Here is an 18829-nt window from a genome sequence, read left to right on the forward strand (position 1 = left end):
TGAAGTCTTCCTCGCGGGCGGAACCCGGCTCCCGTAGGAGTCCGGGTGAAGTCTTCCTCATGGGTAGAACCCAGCTCCCGTAGGAGTCCGGGTGAAGTCTTCCTCGCGGGCGGAACCCGGCTCCCGTAGGAGTCCGGGTGAAGTCTTCCTCGCGGGCGGAACCCGGCTCCCGTAGGAGTCCGGGTGAAGTCTTCCTCGCGGGCGAAACCCGGCTCCCGTAGGAGTCCGGGTGAAGTCTTCCTCGCGGGTGGAACCCGGCTCCCGTAGGAGTCTGGGTGAAGTCTTCCTTGCGGGCGGAACCCGGCTCCCATAGGAGTCCGGGTGAAGTCTTCCTCGCAGGCGGAACCCGGCTCCCGTAGGAGTCCGAGTGAAGTCTTCCTCGCGGGCGGAACCCGGCTCTCGTAGGAGTCCGGGTGAAGTCTTCCTTGCGGGCGAAACCCGGCTCCCGTAGGAGTCCGGGTGAAGTCTTCCTCGCGGGCGAAACCCGGCTCCCGTAGGAGTCCGGATGAAGTCTTCCTCACGGGCGGAACCCGGCTCCCGTAGGAGTCCGAGTGAAGTCTTCCTTTGCGTCGTGAACAGAACCCGGCTCCCGTAGGAGTCTGGGCCTTCCATTTTGCTCGAGCCGGTGTGAGGTTCTCCCCTCGTTACCAGCTTAGCTGTGGGGGCGCATTAGGGCACTGTAAGGCCTCTCCCCCCATCCGGTCTAAAAGAACCGGGCCTTCGACTTTGCTCATGTCAGGACGAGGTTCTCCTCCTGTTCCTGACATGGCTGTGGGGGCACATTAGGGCATTGTAAGGCCTCTCCCCCCATCCGGTCTAAAAGAACCGGGCCTTTGACTTTGCTCATGTCAGGACGAGGTTCTCCTCCTATTCCTGACATGGCTGTGGGGGCACATTAGGGCGTTGTAAGGCCTCTCCCCCCATCCGGTCTAAAAGAACCGGGCCTTTGACTTTGCTCATGTCAGGACGAGGTTCTCCTCCTGTTCCTGACATGGCTGTGGGGGCACATTAGGGCGTTGTGAGGCCTCTCCCCCCATCTGGTCTAAAAGAACCGGGCCTTTGACTTTGCTCATGTCAGGATGAGGTTCTCCTCCTGTTCCTGACATGGCTTTGTTTTAGGAGGGATCATATCCAGTCATAATAAATCCACACCAGGTGGGAAGGGCACGTTAGGTAGAAAGGAAAGTAGATTCAAGGTGAAATCGTAAGTGATACATTTACAGTTTTCCCGCTCCTCCTTGAGGCCCTCCGGTGATGGAGTCGATGGTCCCGATGGGAGGCCGGTCCCCAGGTTGCTCCTCCCTTCTCTGCGGTTCAGGCTGTGGGAGGGCTCTTGGCCGGTCTCCTCTACCCTCAGGCCTGCGGCGGATGAATCTGTCGAGTCGACCTCGTCGAATGAGCTCCTCGATCTCGTCCTGAAGCTGGATGCATTCCTCTGTGTCGTGGCCGTGGTCGCGGTGGTAGAGGCAGAACTTGTTGGGGTTGCACTTCCCGGGGTGTGTGCGCATCCTCTCCGACCTAGGGAGCTGCTCCCTGACCTCCATTAATACCTGGGCCTTCAAGGCGTTGAGGGGGGCGTAGTTGCGAAATCTCCCTGGTGGGGAGCCCCGCCGAACCCCGTGGTCCGGGCTTCTCTGTCTGCGTGCCCGGGGTGGAGTATGGGCGCGCTTATGTCCAGGAGGGGATCGAGAACGCGGTCGGGCTTTCTTTGGCCTTTTCTCAACTGCGGGCTTACTCGAATCTCCCGCTTGCCGCTCCCTTGCTGTCTCTTCGTCCTTCATTTTGAAGGCTTCTTCCGCTCGGGCGTATCCTTCAGCCCGAGCCAGTAAATCGGCAAAATCCCTGGGGTACTTCTTCTCCAGGGAGAACAAAAGATCATTCTTCTGAAGGCCACCTTTCAGGACGGCCATGGCAACTGATTGGTCCAAGTTCCGGACCTCCAACGCCGCGATGTTAAAGCGGTTGACGTAGGCCCATATGGACTCCCCTTCCCTCTGCTTGATGTTGATGAGGGACTCCGAACCCTTCCGAGGGTGCCGGCTGCTGACAAAATGGGCCACAAATTGGTGGCTCATTTGATCGAAGGAAAAGATGGTACCCGGCTTCAAAGCTGAGTACCAGTTCCTCGCTGCTCCCTTCAAAGTAGACGAGAAAGCCCGGCATAAGATGGCGTCAGGAGCGTCGTGAAGCAGCATCATCGTCCGGAAGGCCTCCAGATGATCAACTGGGTCCGAAGTCCCGTCGTAGCTTTCGAACTGGGGAAGCTTGAAGTTTGGCGGGATTGGTTCCTGCATGATCATTTGAGAGAAGGGAGGATCAGTACAAATATCCTCACCATGAGCGGGGGGCGCGTGGCGGAGTTCTTCAATCCGTCGGTTCATCTCCTGGAGCCTCCGGTCCAGGAAATCCTCTCGACTTCGAGTCTCGAGGGTCCTCTGGTAGAGCGGGGGCAGGGATCTTCCAGGGGTGGAGTCGTGGTCCGATTGAGGGCTCTCTACTCTCGGATTTGTTTTCTCAGGAAGGATGGGGTGGCTGGCCCAGGTGGCCCGCCCCGCCGCCGGGTTCAGACATTCTGGAGATGCCCTTTTCGGGTGCGCCGATGCCTGCGGTTGCTGCTGCTGCATTGCTTGCACAGCTTCGATGAGGCCTCTGACCTGCTGCGCCAGCAAGTCAAATTGCTCCGCGCCGACCGCCACCGCCAGAGGAGGAGGAGGAGGCTGGGAAACAGGAGGGGAGGCTGGAGCCTGAGATCTGGCTGTGGAGGCCGTGGACCGTCGTGTGGACACCTTGCGTGGAGGCATCGAGCATGGATCTCGCGGGGAAAAATTAGGAGTGGGTGTCGGAGAGACGATCGAAGGCGGCTCCGTTGAACACTCCTTTAAGAACAAGGGTACTGCGAGGGTTCACCCCCTTCCTCTAGCGCCAATCCTGTTGGTGCAACAATCTGCTTGCGTCGGAGAAGCTGGAGTTGGGGAAGCCGTGGTCGCCGCCGGGACCTGCAAAGGAAGTCTAAACCGGAGGTGGGGTTGCTCTGGCAAGACCCTCCGATGCTCAAGTCAGTTCTCTGCCTCAACAAGAATGGAGTGCTCGAACGGAGAATTTAGCAGAGTTTTGGGATAAGAAATGAGCTTATTGAATAACGTATCTGGGTCCCCCTTTTATAGGCGGAGGAAGCAACGGATTGATGGCGACGTTTGTAACTGTCTGGCGTGGACTGCCCGAGGTCAGGCAGAGTTTGCTACGAAGCGTAGTGGAACGGACCCGTGGCTATCGCTGGGGCATGCCACGTGGAGTCTGCCGCATGAAGTGGGGCGGCGTTTGTCGTCGTGACTTGCCAGTGGATGGGAGAATCGTGCAGTATCCGTTGTAGGAGGTGGAGCAAGATCGTGGCCATTTATCGTGGCTGGTCAGGTAGTAATGGAGCCACGCGGGATCCGTCATAGGGAGTGGAGCAGTGCTGCGATCGTTACTGCGGCCTGTCAGAGAGTGGTGGAGCTACGCGGAATCCGCCGTAGGAAATGTAGCAGAATCGTGGCCGCGATTGTGGCCTGGGAGTGCTGATCTGTCGGCTGAAGTTCGGCAGTGGTTAGAGTCCGGCTACCGTAGAGATCCGGACGAAGACTGTCTGCAGTCGTTGGAATCGAGGACGGGGCCCGGCTCTCACAGGAGTTCGGGCGAAGTCTTCCTGCAATCAAGGTTAAAGGCGAAGTCCGGCTCCCGTCGGAGTTCGGTCAAGGCTTACCAGTAGTTAACGTTGAGAACGGAGCCCGACTCCCGTGGGAGTCCGGGCGGAGTCTGCTCGCTGCTGAAGTTATCGGCGGAGTCCGGCTCCCGTAGGAGTCCGCCCGGATCCCGTAGGAGTCCGGGCGAAGTTTTCCTGCAGTCAAGGTTAAAGGCGAAGTCCAGCTCCCGTAGGAGTCCGGACGGGGCTTACCAGTAGTTGACGCTGAGGACGGAGCCCGACTCCCGTAGGAGTCCGGGTGGAGCTGTCCTGTAGTCGATGTCGGTGGTGGAGCTCGGCTCCCGCAAGAATCCGGGCGGAGTCTGCTTGTGGCAGAAGTTGTTGGCTTCGAGGATGAAATCCGGCTCCCATAAGAGTCCGGGCGAAGTCTCCCTGCAATTAAAGTCAGAGGGGAGGTCCGGCTCCCGTAGGAGTCCGAACGAGGCCTACCAGCGATTGATGCTGAGGACGGAGCCCGGCTCCCATAGGAGTCCGGGCGGAGCTATCTTGTAGTCGATGTCGGCGGCGGCGCCCGGCTCCCGTAGGAGTCCGGGCGGAGTCTGCTTTGCAGCCTTTGGAGTCGAGGACGAAGCTCGACTCCCGTAGGAGTCCGGGCGAAGTTTTCCTGCAGTCAAGGTTAAAGGCGAAGTCCGGCTCCCGTAGGAGTCCGGACGGGGCTTACCAGCAGTTGACGCTGAGGATGGAGCCCGGCTCCCGTAGGAGTCCGGGTGGAGCTGTCCTGTAGTCGATGTCGGCGGCGGAGCTCGGCTCCCGTAGGAGTCCGGGCGGAGTCTGCTAGCGGCTGAAGTTGTTGGAGTTCTTGGTGACGGAGCCCGGCTCCCGTAGGAGCCCGGGCGAAGTTGTCGTGTAGTCGATTCCACTGAGGACTTTGGCTGTGGGCATTTTATACCCAACACTAACCTTAGGTCTAACCCAATTAAAAAGACATGATTTGAGTTAACCCATGCTTCATGTTTTATGCAATGCCATTAGATCTTTAATCATAATTCTAGATCTAAAATATATTTTTTAATTCTTAATTAAGTACAGCATCAACATGGTTAAGGTTATGAAATAATTTTTTATGTAAATCTTTTACATTAAATCATAAAATATTTTAGATCAAATCTAAATTTTCATCATTTTCAGTCAAAGCAATTTTGATTAATTAAGATTAGATGTAACTAGTTTCTTCATAACTTGTATCACATACAATAACACCTAAGGTTTCAAGATCTAGGGTTTTGCAAGAAAGTAAGTTTTTTTTTTCACTTTCTTCTTCATGAGATCTCACAGTGGCACCCCTACACGTCATGAAGAGCACCCCATTGAATGAAAAGAGAGGGTCATGTAACCCTACTTGCTCCTATGACCAGACGGCCTGGTGATTACCCAATCCGAATACTTTGCTACTCAGAATATCTAATCTAATTCATATATTATATATGCAAAAAAATTTAGATCAAATCTAAATTGTATTAGATTTGATTTTACATTAGATCATACCTAAAATTAGATCATAATACATCTCATGCATTGCTAAATCTAGATTTCAACTCTACATGCATATATGTTTATGTCATGATGAATGTGGCTCTGATACCATTTGAAGGGAAGCATGGTGGGTGATGTGCATGTATTTTCAAAATTTTATAAAAAAAATATATAGATTAAATAATTAATCTATAATGCATGCATAGATCAAATCTAAATCACCATACAGGATCTATGATATAAACTAATATACATGTATGCACATCTGAAATCTAAAATTCAGCAAGTATAGAATATATCTAATTTATATTTAGATCACATCTAAATATTAATTGAGATCAAAACCTCATACCTTAGTGCGGGTAGTAGATCACCGCATCTGAAATCCATGGTAAATGGTTCTTCATGATGCTTGGCAACCGCGCACGCGTCTGGTCTCTACGGATATCTATACGAAGCCCTTGTGCTGATCGATCTCTCCGGGAGTGCTAACTCATGAGGACACCATCTAAGAAGAAACATAATGAGGATGAAGAATAAAGAGATCTTCTTCTTTTCTTTCGAGATCCATATATCTGATCTCTACAATAGAGATCAAGAGAAGAATCCTTTCTTCTCAATTTCTCATGCATAAGAGAGAACCTTTCTCTCTTCCTTTCACACCCTTAAGAAGAATTTTTCTTCTCTAATTTTTTATGATAAAAATTAGATCTAATCTAATTTCTTATGCTAAAAATTATATAAAATCTTGAGATCTAGAAAAACTCAAAAGAGAGATCCAAGAGAAGAACCGTTCTTTTTTCTTCTTCTCCCTTTTTCTTCTTGATCTAGAACTCTAGGAAGCCCCAAACATCCAATCAGATTTTTTTAATATTTCTTCTCTAAATTTTTATATTAAAAACTAAATTAAATTAAATTTTCATTTTAGATAAAAATAAAAAAAAAATCTGAAAGAAGAACTCCTTCTTCAAGCGTGCACACAAGAAAGAAGATCCATCTTCTTCCTTGATCTAGAACTCCAAGAAGTCCCAAATATCCAATCAAATTTTTTTGATATTTTTTTTTAAATTATTATATTAAAATTAGATCTAATCTAATTTTTATCTTAAAAAAATAAAAAAAATCTGAAAGAGGAACTCCTTCTTCAAGGCTGCGCGCAAGAAAGAAGACGCATCTTCTTCCTCGATTTTTTTCTCCTTGGGAAGAACTTTTCTTCTCCAATTTTCTGCTGTATAACCAGTAGATAAGTCTCTTTTTGATATCTAAAAATCAGTAAGAAACTCTCACAAAATCCTTTCAAGAAGGGAGAAGAAGAGGAGAGATGGTGTGTGGATGTTGGGGCGTCCAAGAGAGATGGCGTGTGGATGTTGGGGCATCCAACTCTTGGATGCCCCCTCCTTATTTTGGGCGACATGGAGAAGGGAGGGATGCCTCCTTTTTTTCTCATGGAAGGAAGAGAGGGGGTGCACAACATAGGGCAAGGATATCTCACGTTAATGAGAGTAGGACATGAGGAATTAATTATCAAATAGGGTGGCTTGGTTTTGGTTTAGTTCTATTCCAAATAGGATTCAAGATCTTGATCAAATTCTAACTAATTCTTGAATCCAATCCTAACTAACTTAGAAATTAGTTATAACCAACTAACTAATTGGGTCCTAACCCAATTATTAAGCTCTAATTAAATTTATAATTAGTTAGATTAAAACCTCATTGATCTAGGGATTGATTCTTGATGGATATCAGGAAAGCTATTTGATAATAGGGCTTGATCCAATCAAGCCTATTATCCAATAAGATTTGATCCAATCAAAACTTATATAAAATAATTGAATCCTATTCAATATAGGTTTTAATTTATTTTCCTGAGATCAATTGAAACAAGTCCTATTATTTAATAGGACTGCATCCAATCAATCCAAAGTCAATCTAATTGAATCCAATTCAATTAGATCTATTCCAATCTCTATTGCTCAATCAAATTGAGCTAATTAATAATCATATTATCAATTGCTTGTTTCTTTAATTTACTAACTATTAGTAAATATTTATTGCAACCTTTGTATAAGATTAATCATCAATCAAATTGATAATTAAACCCTCCAATGATTCATAATCGTCGATCAGCTATTTGATCAGACAGGTACTTCTATGTGTGTGACCCCATAGGTTCGAACCTAAGTCGGTAGCACAAGAATAATTCCTGTACTAATTGATGTAACTATCTAGCAATAGGACCCGATGTCTGGATAGGCCGAATGTATGTCCAGCAACACTCTAGAATCCATGTAGATATAGTTACCGTATAATTCATTCTTTTGACACTTGATGCTCAAAGACGACTAAGGGTTAAACTGTCAACCCAGAATGAGTAGTCTACATTATGTCTCAACCTCAAAAATTTTAGGACTCCTCACTAGGACTACTTTGGCCAAAATTTTGCTAAATTGAAATACAATAATGCATCATCTCTAATTTTACTTGGAGAAGTCAATCCCATCTTGACTCGCACTCAGATTTTAAAAGTACTTGACTGTACCCAATAACCTTTCATCATCGAATTAAAAATTTAGATAATTTGGCACCAAAGCACAGTGAGTTGCTTGTAAGTCATCGAGGCAGCCTTAGGTCAGAGAGACACTTATACCCATATCTCATCAGAGCAACCCTTGATAGTAGAGTGCTCCGAAAGTGGTCACGCTCAGTGAAATGTACTCCTACAAATCACCCATATGCCATACCCATGTCACCATACGTCTTGGTTAAGAAGACAATCAACTAATATGGCATACAACAACCTATATGTGATACAATTATCGTCTTTGTAATAATTGTATCATTTGGTCGTGAGCAGGATTTAAGAACTATATGATAAATCTTTTTTTATCATTTTGGTAGTAATTCTAAGGACTTCATCATAATATATAAGTTTTATTTTGGAAGATGTATTCCTCATGATGAATCTATCAAATAACATTTATCATTTTATAATTTATATATTTGTATGGAGCACAATCATCTACAACTTAGATGATTGGCTTTAGGACATATTTTTCAATAATGTGTGATACATGAGTTTCAAATCTAGCCAGCAATGGATCCAGACTCATGACATAATCCTAATCTGATTAGATTAAATCAGCTCAAAAGTCTGAATCAACTCAAACTCTTCCTAATTGATTTTTGAATTAAACTCTTTTAATTCTGATGAGTCCATAAGTCAAGATTGATATCTAGCAATATATCATGACTATTCGAAAGATTTAGAATTTGATAGAAATATTAAAATTATTCTTCTGTGGTGAGTTATCGTGCAATTCAATCCTTCGATTACACAACATCCCAGAAAGACCATGGGTATAGAATCATATCAAGCCCAAATATCTATCCATATATATCTCGATCTGATAATGATGACTCGATTGATGAATCAGTAAAATTTTTTTTTATTATTCATCCCTGCTTTGACCAGAGACTCTCAGAGTCATCATCCTATGAGATCACATAGGATGTTCTCTCCTTCTACAAAGAGTGATCGATTCCTTATTGATCACTCACAACCTCCATGCACACTTCACCATACCCAAAATATCCCAGGCACATCTCAAAGTGGCATGTTAGAAAATAAACCAATGTAAGGATCCATGTACACAAGGTACCAGATGATCTCAGGTCAAAAGATCACATGCACTACTCTCACTAGAGAATCATCTGTCGACATGCTGTAAGGCTCCATCACATATTTTTTCTATGGATCAGTTTCGTGAACTCGTTCTCTAATAAGCACCTACATCTTTGTATTAGTGTCAGCACACAAGTGATTGTGAGATCAATCACCCTCTCCATCGAGCGTACATAGGATGTATCAATCTTACCGGCATCATCGATCCTCGACTCGATGATCCAACGACTAGAAATATTTTAGATTGGAGCTATCAAGATTTTAGGTCTTACTAGAATGATCTCATCATGACCCTAAAATCATTACCCTAATCTATGGGATTTATCATAATCATAAAAAATATGATGCAGCAAATGATAAAACATAATATCTCAAAAATAACTAATGTCATGCAAATAAGTAGGAAGATATCATAGAAAAGTCTCTTTGCACCACCATAAGATTGGCATGAAGAGCATTATTCTTTCATCAACCAGTGTCCATACATCATTGATCTCCATGAACTCCATCTCGAATTTCATGGCATCAAGCCATTTCTAGGAGTCGGGCCTTTGCATAGCATCCATGTCGGTGATCAGATCCTTTCGTTCTCATCTAGTTTGACAGGATCACCATCTCAGATCAAAAAATTATAGTATCTGTCCGATTGATGCGGTACTCTATTGGACTTCTTTAATGGCACCTTTACAGGCTTTGAATTTAATTCTCCAATCAAATATAATTCTATATTTACTGATATTTTTACCTCACAAACTTTACTAAGTTCTATTTTAGTGGCATTAGTTCCTTCTCCAAGAAACTTCTTTTCTAAAAAGACTGTCCTGCTGCTGATGAACATCTTTTGCTCTTCAGTGAGGTAAAAGTAGTACCTTTTAGTTTTTTTTGGATACCCTACGAACAAGCATTTATCAGATCTAGGTCCAAGCTTGTCTATCTTTAAATGCTTTATATAAGCCGAACATCCCGAACACTAAGGTATAAGAGCACTGACTTACGTCCTGACAATATCTCATATGGTATTTTATTTACAGACTTGCTTGGGACCTTATTAAGTATGTAATAGGCGGTTTCAAGAGCATATCTCTAAAAAGAGATTGGCAGAGTTGCAAAGCCCATCATGGATCGAACTATGTCTAATAGTGTTTGATTCCTCCTTTCTGACATCCCATTATATTGTAGTATTTCAGAAAGTCTATTATGAGAGACTCCCATTCTCTTCTATATATGTTAGAAAATTACTGGTGAGGTATTCACCTCCGCAGTCTACTTGAAGAATTTAATACTCTTTCTGATCTATTTTTCTACTTCACTACGGAATCGTTTGAATATTTCAAATGATTCAGATTTGTACTTCATAAAGTAATGTATCCATACCTCGATAGGTCTTCAGTAAATATAATAAAGTAATAAAATCTTTCTTTGGTCTCTATGTTCATAGGTCCACATACATCACTATGTACTTAGCCTAGAACATCACTAGCTCGCTCACCTTTTTCCTCAAAAATTGACTTGGTCATCTTATCAAGAAGACATAATTCATAGGTCGGTAATGATTTATAATCATTAATTGTAAAGACATCCTCCTTGATTAATCTGTCTATCCTATTTTTGTTCACATGACCCAGCCTACAATGCCAAAGGTAAGAATCGTTGATATTATCTATCCTAGGGTGTTTGTTCAATATGTACATTATACCAATAGACTGTGATAGTAAATATATGTCATGTTTTAATTATTCTCATATGATTTTAATATCATTTATAATGATATCACAAAAATCATCCTTTATTAAAAATTTAAAATTAAATTTAGCTAAAAGGCCTACAGAGATGACATTCATCATAAAAGAATGAGAATAATGACACTCATCTAATATGATACTACTAGACTTGAAAATAAGTTGCATAGTTCTTAAGGCTAGAATTGAAATAAGGCTTCCATCTCCAACATTCAGGAACTACTTACCTTCTCTAAACTTCTTATTAACCTGCAGTCCGTGCAATGAGTTACAAATACTAATTAGACTTCTGATATCTAATAGGTAGTAGTATCACATACAGAGAAATTATAGAGTTATCATATAAGTACCTTGTGAAGCAATAAATTGCTTGCTTCTCATGTTCTTTGGCCTGTTTGGATCAAAGAAAGCTATATATGCAAGATAGTTCTTCTTCCAATGATCCAGCTTCTTACAAAAGAAGAATTCTATTTGGCTCTTATCAACCTTTGATTTTTTACTCTGCTTTGGCTTTGGATTGACGGCATAAACCTTTTGCACCTTCTTCTTCTTTCTTCTCTTAGAGGAATGACAACCTACAAATGATCCTCCCACGACATGCACCAGCTCCTTCTGGAGTTGATGGTCCTTCTCGAATATGTGTAGCAGCCCAAGCAAACTATGGTAGTTCACTACAGGCTTGATCATTCCATAATGACTCAAGAAAGATAGGTAGGACTTCAGTAGTGAGTTAAAGATAACATCTTTGGTCCACTGTTCATGTAACAAAAAGTTAAGTTTGCTCAGGCATTCAATTTGCTCAATCATGTACAATACATGATTAGTGATCGATGCCCCTTCTCACATATGGGCATTAAATATAGCACAGAATATTTTTTATCTCTCGACATCCTCAGGAGTGTAAAAGACTCATTCAACAATTGAATCATCTCCTCAGATTGGGCATCCTCAAACTTACGGCTAAGTTCATCATTCATGACTGTCCTCATGACACAACACACTATCGTGCAGTCATTGAACCACTTCAAATAAGTCTCTCATCACATGAGGTGCGTTCGCAACAGGTTCTTCAGGTCTGGGATTCATAAGCACATATAGGATCCTTTTATGCTCCAGGATAATCTTTAGCTTTCGATAGCAGCTATCAAAATTTTGTCCGATAAGCTTGTCACTATCCAATAGTAATCAGAGCGATAATATGTTGGCCATAATTGAAAAAAAATAAAAAATCAATTAATATATGAATTATTTTAATTCTAAAGATATGGACTTTAGTTTAAAGGTCTTCTCATTATTTTATACGAATTGATAGCCTCTATCTCCAATTTGAAGAATTATATTAATCCCTTAGCGAGTACTAGATCCACACAGACTGCATTCAGATTTGAGTGTGGCTCGACCAACCCTAGTTCATCCTTCGATAGGTTCTTAATCAATTATTTCACCAAATAATTTTTAATAATTAGGTTTTGCCCCAGGCATCTTTTCAATAGGCATGTGACGCCTCAACTGAAATCTTGGTTAGGTCCAACTATTAATATGACTATACTAAGTGCATCCAACAAATGAATGTCCAGGTCTGAGTGTGGCTCGACCAATCTGACCATTAATCTGAAGGACACAACAAGGTGATCATATGATGAATGATAATTTCAATACTCAATAGACACTAGGCATGTGGTGCCTCCAATGCCTATTTAGAATATTGGATGCATTATCACGTACCTTAATTGAAGGTTATGAACTAGTTATCTCTATAACTGTATCATTTTAAGGATCTAATAATTTAAAAGATTTGATATAATGATTTGAGAATAAGAGAAGAAATTGACCTGTGAGTCATAGTCCTCCCACTGACTTCATCAAGTTATAAAGAGGACTTGATACAAGCGAGTCTAGAGATACCTAAATCAATCATACTGATTTATCTTAATGGCATGGGTCAGCTCAAATCAATCAGTAATCTAATCAAAATATGATCTATCAAATTAGCCAGATAAGTGAGATCAGTGAGAGGGTCTGCCTCGACTTACCTTAGACATCATCGAAATGGTCAGATAAGTAGAATACCAATTAAAAACCATCGATCAAATTATTTTATAATATTGTCAAACTTATCTTAGATACTAATTGATCAATTAGTTTTAATTTAGTCAGTCAAAGAACTCAGGCTAAACCATTGAGCCATGATCATAGTCCAATTGGTATGGTCAAAAATATGAATTTCATCAAGCTACAACTATTGAGGTTGATCTAAAAAATTTTGACATAATCTAATTCAATATTTGATTAGATTTAATCAATTTCTCTAATTAGTCTATATTTATTTCTAACTCTAGGTCTAACCTAGTTAGTTGACATAATTCATGCTAACCCATTACCCATTGATTTATGAGATGCCTTAAGATCTTCAATTCTCAAATTTAGATCCTTTTAAAAAAACTTAATTCTAAATTAAGTATGTGAAATGTGTGTTTCAGTTTGTAGAACTATTCTACTAGGATTTCAAGTGAAGCATACCATATATTTTAAATCAAAATCTAATTTTTAATTTTATATTTTACAATTAAACATGTATCAATTTTATCTAAATTTATGTATACATCATATGTATTATAGAAAATTCATATTTCTACATCATATGCAACATACAATTCAGATCATGAAATCTAATTTTTATATCTAAATTTATTTTACTAAAATTATAATTAATCATAAATTACTTTAGATCTAATCTAAATATATTCATGATCAAAATAATTTTAAAATATTTTTCACTATTCTTCATCATGAGACTTGATCACAATCATATCTCTACATGTCATAAAAGTACCCCATCGAATAGGAAGAGAGGATCTTTAAACTCTACTTACTCTTATGATCAGATGGCTTGGTAATCTTCTCAATTCGAGTACTATGCTACTAAGATCTAAAATCTTATTTTAAAAACTAATTACATGAATATATAAATTATCATACAATCCATGCGTATACATGATCTTACAAATAAGATGTGCATCTAATCTTATTAGATCAATGCATAAGTATATTTTAGATCTGAACCTATTTTTATATAGTATATAAAACTATTAATTTAGATTTGAAATAATAAAAAAATATATTTTAAATATATGTATGATTGTATAGAAAAATTTTAGTTAGAGATATGATCAAACATGCATAAATATTATACTAAAATTAGATATGAAACTTTGTCAAATAAATTCAGATCTGAGCATGATTCAAACATCAATTCTCTAATTGAATTACATTATAAAAAATCTATCAAAATAGATTTAAATCAATAAATAATCAGATGTTAAATCAGCATAAAAATTTGCACAAAAAATTTTTGCTAAAACAGATTTTCAGCAGACCGGATTCAGAGGCTGATTTTGATTCGATACTTTGATCAAAATTAGATAAAAAATATACAGAAGATATCAGATAAAATTAGGTTTAATTATAATAAAAATTTAGTTCAATATTAGATTAGAAAAATTAAAAAAATCTCAAAATTAAACTACACAATCATGACATACAGGGCTGGCTCTGATACTAGTTGAAGAAAAAATTCATCCGATTGCATTGGATACTAAAAAAATAGAATAGATTAGTAATTAAAATTTTTATAATATTTATGAGATTTTACCTTGATTCACAGTGAAAAAAGATCAACATTGAAGAAGCTCCTCAATCAATATACTTTGTGAGATCCGGATGCGCGGATCCTCTATTTTGCGCGCACGTCAAACTCTATAGAAGAGAGGGATGAATGTCTTCTTTAGAAAAGAGAGAGAAGAATACTTGAGATCTGATCTCAAACCCTTGGAATAGCCCACTCATCACCACAAAGGGAGGGAGGATGCCAAGAGGAGAGAGACACCCAGGGAGAGGTGACACCCAAGAAAAGGGGATGCCCAAGCCTTTCTCACACCTAGATTGGTTGATTGATTTTTTTTTCTCTTCTCCACACCCCTCCTTGTATAGGCAAGAGGTCCTAAATCAAATTAAACTCTTTTAGATGCTAGGAAAAGGACTCTCCATGTTTGAATCAAATCCAAACTCCCTAAAGCACAAGGAATCCCAATCCAAGTAGAAGAGGCACCAACTTGTACCTCCCTTCATAATGCCGCACACCCAAAGGGAGGGGGCTATTTTCAGCCCCTTCCTAACCATCTTGGTCATCCCACATGGTGAGAGAATAGCTAAAAAAAATGGCTAAGTATATTAAATTAGATTTGGTTCAGATTTAAATCAATTCGAATCCGATTCGAACCAATTTTGAAAAGGCTGCTGATCCTAATTCAATTAGGATTTTTGTTCAAGTCCAACTTGATAAATTAACCCAATCAAGTCTTAGTAATATTAAATCTAATTAAATTAAATTTGATCTAAAGTAATTAAAATTTAAATCGAATCTCTCATAATTCTTGCATCATTGATTTGATTTAATTCATCCCCAGAATCAAACCCACACCTCATGCACAGTGCTAGCTGAACATTGTCGGTGTTTAATTCTACAAGACCTATAACTTAATTCTTAATTAAGTTAATCTACATATTCCATCAAGTCTCATACTTTTAAATTGAACACAAAATATTTGGTCAATTCTTTTCTATATTATTTTTGTACGTGACTCTATAGATTCGAATACTAAACTAATAGTGTAGGAACTCCTTCCTATACTAATCGAAGTGATCATCTAGCAATGATACCCGATGTCTGGATAGGTCAAATATTTATAAAATAATATTTAAGAACATCAACATATGATTACCGCATAATTCATCCCTTTGACCCTAATGCTCAAAGTGACCTAGGGTTTAACTGTCAATCTTTAAGCAGTCATCCACATCATATTTCAACCTTTCAAATCCGTCGCATGGATTATCCTAGTCAAGATTTTACTAAATTAAAATATAGTAATACATTAATTGTTGGGCCTCATGTGGTGCTCTTAAGGATTAGGGGACCAAGGCTAAGGCTAAGGTCCAAAGTCTATGAGGTGGTCATGGGATTTCTAGGGCTAGTTTGGGCCCTAGGACGAAAGGCTGTCAGCCTTTCGGATCTTGAGGTCCAGAGATTTTGGGTCTTGAGGGGTTAACTTATATTTGAACTAGGATTGACTCTAAGATTATGAGATTGGACCAAGTCATAGATGTACATAGGTTTGGATAAGCACAATCTTGTATTGAGTTAGCCAGGAGAGTTTTTTTGGTTGGATCACATTGACCATGTATATAAACATACACTGTATTTAAACTCGATGAATCGAAGGAATACAAAATCATTTTCTTCCTTGCTCTCTCTCTCTTCCTTCCTCTCTCTCTCTGGTCTTTTTCACATCCTAGCACAAAGAAATCCTTAGGTTTCTTGGCCGCCATCCCAAAAAGGAAAGAAAGGAGGCGCTAGAAACCAGCACCCCCCTTGTGCATGCCCCCCTGTTTGTGCACCCCCTCTTGGCCGTCCAAGAGTAGTTTTAGGTCTCATATTTTATTTTTTAAAGTCTTCATCAAGAGTACTTTTAGGTTCCAAAAGATATATTTCAGATCTAATAGAGAAGGGATTCAAATTGCAAAAAGAAATCCTGTCGACAGGATTTACAAGGCTACTGAAATCCTAAAGGCTGTTTTTGTTTTGCTTGATTGTTGGTCTTCAAGGACCACCACAACCTGATCCTTATTGTTTCTTGACATACACAACCTAGAGAAGTTGGTCCATTAATTGGTTTCAGAGCACGGGCTGTGTGGAGAAAGAAGGAGACTCCATAAGTTGAAGATCTTCAAAGGCTGAAATTTCAGCAAGGACCCTGTCAAAGTATTTCTCAAATCCCTTGGAGTTTTGTTGTGTTTTTGGTTTGGATCCAGCCATAGGAAGCAAAATGAAGATTGATTTTGAGAAGTTTGATGGAAAAAAAAATTTCATGTGGAAAGTTCGGGTAGAAGATCTTTTGGTTCAAGCAGATGTAGATCAGGCATTGGAGGAGAAGCCTAAAGAGATGATGGATCATCAGTGGATGTTCCTAGAGAAGAAGGCTTGTTCTATGATTAGAGAATGTTTGGCGGATGCGGCACTCTATTTTGTATTAGAGGAGAGGACCCCAAAAGGTTTGTGATCGAAGTTGCACACCATGTATATGGAAAAAAATATGTGCAATAAGCTGATGTTGAAGAAGAGACTGTACAGCCTTCGGATGCAAGAAGGTGGAGATGTCTTGGGTTATATCCAGAAATTCGATCAGGTGTGCAATGAGTTGTTGAACATCAGGGTGAAAATGGAGGAAGAAGATAAGTCATTGCTACTGCTATGCTCGCTGCCCCCTTCCTATGATCCATTGGTGACGACGCTGCTCTACGGCAAGGAGACCCTAGAGTATGAAGACATGGTCTTGGTGCTACAGTCCAATGAACAGTGGGAGAAGTTGACCAAGAAAGATGCTCCTCAGGAGGGCTTGGCCATGGGGGAGAGATTGGGAAGAGAAAGGGAAAGAGGCAGGTCAAGAGAACGATCAAAGTCTCAGAAGAGCAGGAGCAGAAAGGAAGCTAAGTGCTACAAGTGCAATGAGATCGGGCACTTCAAACGAGATTGCCCGCAGTGGAAGAACAAAAAGGGAGATAAGGGAGGATCTGATGCACTGAGTATGATGGCTGATAGTGAGATGGAGGATGATCTCTTGGTAGTATCAGATGGTCACAGAGAAAATATAGATGTATGGACCCTGGATTCAGCCTGTTCGCATCACTACACCCCAAACCGGTCTTGGTTCACTACATACACCAAGATGGATGAAGGGAGCGTGACCCTTGGAGATGATCACCCATGTCGAGTTGTTGGTATTGGGAGCATTCGAGTGAGGATATTTGATGGGATGGTGTGGATGCTTACTAATGTGAAGCACGTCCCTGATCTAAAGAAAAATCTCGTGTCACTTGGTTATCTGGAGAGGAGCGGCTACAGCTTCAGCAGTCATGCTAGGAGTGGGGTATTGAACATTTCAAATGAATATATGGTAGTGATGAGAGATAGGAGGATGGAGAACAACCTCTACAAGATGAAAGAATCTGTGGTGATTGAAAATCTGATGTAGCAGCAGCAGCGCAGAACCAGCAGGGGACTCACCGGTTGTGGCACTACCGCCTAGGCCACATGGGAGATCGTGGGATGAAGGAGCTGAGCAAGCATGGTCTGATTTCAGATTTGAAAGGAGGTATTTGAGAGGTATGTGAGCCATGCCAGATGGAAAGCAGAGGAGAGTGCAGTTTGCCAGCAGTTCAGCCCGCAGTGCAGCCCCACTAGAACTAGTTCACACTGATGTGTGGAGACCGACCTCGATTTCAGCCAGAAATGAGGTGAGATACTTCTTGACCTTTATAGATGATTTTTGAGAAAGGTATGGGCCTACTACATGATGGAGAAATTATAAATCTTCACCAAATTCAAGGTGTGCAAAGCTGAGGTAGAGAAGAAGACAGGTCAGAGCTTGAAGTGTCTGCGGTCTGACAATGGTGGGGAGTATACCAGCAAGGAGTTTCAAATTTTTTGTGAAGAGTGTGACATCAAAAGATACTTCTCAGTGAGAGGGACTCCTCAGCAAAATGGGATGGTCGAGAGGATGAACAGAACTCTTATGGAAAAGGCACGGTGCATAAGGCTGCAGGTAGGACTTTCTAAGGTGTTCTAAGTTGATATAGTGATGCAGCCTGTTATTTGGTGAATCGATCACCTCACACTAAGTTAGATGGTGGTATTCTAAAGGAAAAATAGTCTGAAAGGAAGATTGGGCTAAGCTATCTAAGGGTGTTTGGGTGCATGGCATTTGTGCACATCGATGCTGGTGAGCGGAGCAAATTGGACGTTAGGTCACAGAAGATGGTGTTCTTGGGATATCTGCGAGGAGTTAAGGGATACCGACTGTGGGATCCCTTGGAGAAAAAGGTTATCATCAGTAGGGTTGTCACCTTTGATGAAAATTCAGTTCTCCAAAAGTGAGATGGCATGGAGGAGCAGCAGGAGGTCCAGCAGGACAGCACTGGACAACTAACATCCTATTCTGTTTTGTCACTTATAGGTGCATCGGGAGGACTTGGTATTCAGGTGGAGCACTCTCCAAAGGTGTCTCCATAGGTGGAGTGAGCTCAAATGAATGAAAGAGGTCAAGATGTCTAGCAGCAGCAAACTGGACCTAAGAC

This window comes from Elaeis guineensis, chromosome 1 (genome assembly GCF_000442705.2).
Source record: "Elaeis guineensis isolate ETL-2024a chromosome 1, EG11, whole genome shotgun sequence".
In the NCBI taxonomy this organism is placed as follows: domain Eukaryota; kingdom Viridiplantae; phylum Streptophyta; class Magnoliopsida; order Arecales; family Arecaceae; genus Elaeis; species Elaeis guineensis.